A 4,716-nucleotide genomic window follows, 5' to 3' on the forward strand; every position below is an offset into this window, starting at 1 on the left:
AACATTCAGCCGCTTTTAATCTTAATAAAAGAAATAGATTTCTTACCAAACCTCAGCCAGTGATTTATTCGACAGAGCCAGCACCACACAACGGAAAGACTCCCTCTTTAAACAGGGTCCCTGACGGAGAGACTCCCTCTGTAAATAGGGTCCCTGACGGAAAGACTCCCTCTGTAAACAGGGTCCCTGACGGAGAGACTCCCTCTGTAAACAGGGTCCCTGACGGAGAGACTCCCTCTGTAAACAGGGTCCCTGACGGAGAGACTCCCTCTGTAAACAGGGTCCCTGACGGAGAGACTCCCTCTGTAAACAGGGTCCCTGACGGAGAGACTCCCTCTTTAAACAGGGTCCCTGACGGAGAGACTCCCTCTGTAAACAGGGTCCCTGACGGAGAGACTCCCTCTGTAAACAGGGTCCCTGACGGAGAGACTCCCTCTGTAAACAGGGTCCCTGACGGAGAGACTCCCTCTGTAAACAGGGTCCCTGACGGAGAGACTCCCTCTGTAAACAGGGTCCCTGACGGAGAGACTCCCTCTGTAAACAGGGTCCCTGACGGAGAGACTCCCTCTGTAAACAGGGTCCCTGACGGAGAGACTCCCTCTTTAAACAGGGTCCCTGACGGAGAGACTCCCTCTGTAAACAGGGTCCCTGACGGAGAGACTCCCTCTGTAAACAGGGTCCCTGACGGAGAGACTCCCTCTGTAAACAGGGTCCCTGACGGAGAGACTCCCTCTTTAAACAGGGTCCCTGACGGAGAGACTCCCTCTGTAAACAGGGTCCCTGACGGAGAGACTCCCTCTTTAAACAGGGTCCCTGACGGAGAGGCTCCCTCTGTAAACAGGGTCCCTGACGGAGAGACTCCCTCTTTAAACAGGGTCCCTGACGGAGAGGCTCCCTCTGTAAACAGGGTCCCTGACGGAGAGACTCCCTCTTTAAACAGGGTCCCTGACGGAGAGGCTCCCTCTTTAAACAGGGTCCCTGACGGAGAGACTCCCTCTTTAAACAGGGTCCCTGACGGAGAGGCTCCCTCTTTAAACAGGGTCCCTGACGGAGAGACTCCCTCTTTAAACAGGGTCCCTGACGGAGAGACTCCCTCTTTAAACAGGGTCCCTGACGGAGAGACTCCCTCTGTAAACAGGGTCCCTGACGGAGAGACTCCCTCTGTAAACAGGGTCCCTGACGGAGAGACTCCCTCTGTAAACAGGGTCCCTGACGGAGAGGCTCCCTCTGTAAACAGGGTCCCTGACGGAGAGAATCCCTCTTTAAACAGGGTCCCTGATGGAGAGGCTCCCTCTTTAAACAGGGTCCCTGACGGAGAGACTCCCTCTTTAAACAGGGTCCCTGACGGAGAGACTCCCTCTTTAAACAGGGTCCCTGACGGAGAGACTCCCTCTTTAAACAGGGTCCCTGACGGAGAGACTCCCTCTGTAAACAGTGTCCCTGACGGAGAGACTCCCTCTTTAAACAGGGTCCCTGACGGAGAGACTCCCTCTGTAAACAGGGTCCCTGACGGAGAGACTCCCTCTTTAAACAGGGTCCCTGACGGAGAGACTCCCTCTTTAAACAGGGTCCCTGACGGAGAGACTCCCTCTTTAAACAGGGTCCCTGACGGAGAGACTCCCTCTTTAAACAGGGTCCCTGACGGAGAGACTCCCTCTTTAAACAGGGTCCCTGACGGAGAGACTCCCTCTTTAAACAGGGTCCCTGACGGAGAGACTCCCTCTGTAAACAGGGTCCATGACGGAGAGACTCCCTCTTTAAACAGGGTCCCTGACGGAGAGACTCCCTCTTTAAACAGGGTCCCTGACGGAGAGACTCCCTCTGTAAACAGGGTCCCTGACGGAGAGACTCCCTCTTTAAACAGGGTCCCTGACGGGGAGACTCCCTCTTTAAACAGGGTCCCTGACGGGGAGACTCCCCTTTAAACAGGGTCCCTGACGGAGAGACTCCCACTTTAAACAGGGTCCCTGACGGAGAGACTCCCTCTTTAAACAGGGTCCCTGACGGAGAGACTCCCTCTTTAAACAGGGTCCCTGACGGAGAGACTCCCTCTTTAAACAGGGTCCCTGACGGAGAGACTCCCTCTTTAAACAGGGTCCCTGACGGAGAGACTCCCTCTTTAAACAGGGGCCCCGACGGAGAGACTCCCTCTTTAAACAGGGTCCCTGACGGAGAGACTCCCTCTGTAAACAGGGTCCCTGACGGAGAGACTCCCTCTTTAAACAGGGTCCCTGACGGAGAGACTCCCTCTTTAAACAGGGTCCCTGACGGAGAGACTCCCTCTTTAAACAGGGTCCCTGACGGAGAGACTCCCTCTTTAAACAGGGTCCCTGACGGAGAGACTCCCTCTTTAAACAGGGTCCCTGAAGGAGAGACTCTCTCTTTAAACAGGGTCCCTGACGGAGAGACTCCCTCTTTAAACAGGGTCCCTGACGGAGAGACTCCCTCTTTAAACAGGGTCCCTGACGGAGAGAATCCCTCTTTAAACAGGGTCCCTGACGGAGAGACTCCCTCTTTAAACAGGGTCCCTGACGGAGAGACTCCCTCTTTAAACAGGGTCCCTGACGGAGAGACTCCCTCTGTAAACAGGGTCCCTGACGGAGAGACTCCCTCTGTAAACAGGGTCCCTGACGGAGAGACTCCCTCTTTAAACAGGGTCCCTGACGGAGAGACTCCCTCTTTAAACAGGGTCCCTGACGGAGAGACTCCCTCTTTAAACAGGGTCCCTGACGGAGAGACTCCCTCTTTAAACAGGGTCCCTGACGGAGAGACTCCCTCTTTAAACAGGGTCCCTGACGGAGAGACTACCTCTTTAAACAGGGTCCCTGACGGAGAGACTCCCTCTTTAAACAGGGTCCCTGACGGAGAGACTACCTCTTTAAACAGGGTCCCTGACGGAGAGACTCCCTCTGTAAACAGGGTCCCTGACGGAGAGACTCCCTCTTTAAACAGGGTCCCTGACGGAGAGACTCCCTCTTTAAACAGGGTCCCTGACGGAGAGACTCCCTCTGTAAACAGGGTCCCTGACGGAGAGACTCCCTCTTTAAACAGGGTCCCTGACGGAGAGACTCCCTCTTTAAACAGGGTCCCTGACGGAGAGACTCCCTCTTTAAACAGGGTCCCTGACGGAGAGACTCCCTCTTTAAACAGGGTCCCTGACGGAGAGACTCCCTCTGTAAACAGGGTCCCTGACGGAGAGACTCCCTCTTTAAACAGGGTCCCTGACGGAGAGACTCCCTCTTTAAACAGGGTCCCTGACGGAGAGACTCCCTCTGTAAACAGGGTCCCTGACGGAGAGACTCCCTCTTTAAACAGGGTCCCTGACGGAGAGACTCCCACTTTAAACAGGGTCCCTGACGGAGAGACTCCCTCTTTAAACAGGGTCCCTGACGGGGAGACTCCCTCTTTAAACAGGGTCCCTGACGGGGAGACTCCCTCTTTAAACAGGGTCCCTGACAGAGAGACTCCCACTTTAAACAGGGTCCCTGACGGAGAGACTCCCTCTTTAAACAGGGTCCCTGACGGAGAGACTCCCTCTTTAAACAGGGTCCCTGACGGAGAGACTCCCTCTTTAAACAGGGTCCCTGACGGAGAGACTCCCTCTTTAAACAGGGTCCCTGACGGAGAGACTCCCTCTTTAAACAGGGTCCCTGACGGAGAGACTCCCTCTTTAATCAGGGTCCCTGACGGAGAGACTCCCTCTTTAAACAGGGGCCCCGACGGAGAGACTCCCTCTTTAAACAGGGTCCCTGATGGAGAGACTCCCTCTGTAAACAGGGTCCCTGACGGAGAGACTCCCTCTTTAAACAGGGTCCCTGACGGAGAGACTCCCTCTTTAAACAGGGTCCCTGACGGAGAGACTCCCTCTTTAAACATGGTCCCTGACGGAGAGACTCCCTCTTTAAACAGGGTCCCTGACGGAGAGACTCCCTCTTTAAACAGGGTTCCTGAAGGAGAGACTCTCTCTTTAAACAGGGTCCCTGACGGAGAGACTCCCTCTTTAAACAGGGTCCCTGACGGAGAGACTCCCTCTTTAAACAGGGTCCCTGACGGAGAGAATCCCTCTTTAAACAGGGTCCCTGACGGAGAGAATCCCTCTTTAAACAGGGTCCCTGACGGAGAGACTCCCTCTTTAAACAGGGTCCCTGACGGAGAGACTCCCTCTGTAAACAGGGTCCCTGACGGAGAGACTCCCTCTGTAAACAGGGTCCCTGACGGAGAGACTCCCTCTTTAAACAGGGTCCCTGACGGAGAGACTCCCTCTTTAAACAGGGTCCCTGACGGAGAGACTCCCTCTTTAAACAGGGTCCCTGACGGAGAGACTCCCTCTTTAAACAGGGTCCCTGACGGAGAGACTCCCTCTTTAAACAGGGTCCCTGACGGAGAGACTCCCTCTTTAAACAGGGTCCCTGACGGAGAGACTCCCTCTTTAAACAGGGTCCCTGACGGAGAGACTCCCTCTGTAAACAGGGTCCCTGACGGAGAGACTCCCTCTTTAAACAGGGTCCCTGACGGAGAGACTCCCTCTGTAAACAGGGTCCCTGACGGAGAGACTCCCTCTGTAAACAGGGTCCCTGACGGAGAGACTCCCTCTGTAAACAGGGTCCCTGACGGAGAGACTCCCTCTTTAAACAGGGTCCCTGATGGAGAGACTCCCTCTTTAAACAGGGTCCCTGACGGAGAGACTCCCTCTTTAAACAGGGTCCCTGACGGAGA

Source organism: Somniosus microcephalus, unplaced genomic scaffold, assembly GCF_052327205.1.
Source record: "Somniosus microcephalus isolate GS21.2 unplaced genomic scaffold, FLI_Smic_1.0 unresolved_chr2, whole genome shotgun sequence".
NCBI lineage: Eukaryota > Metazoa > Chordata > Chondrichthyes > Squaliformes > Somniosidae > Somniosus > Somniosus microcephalus.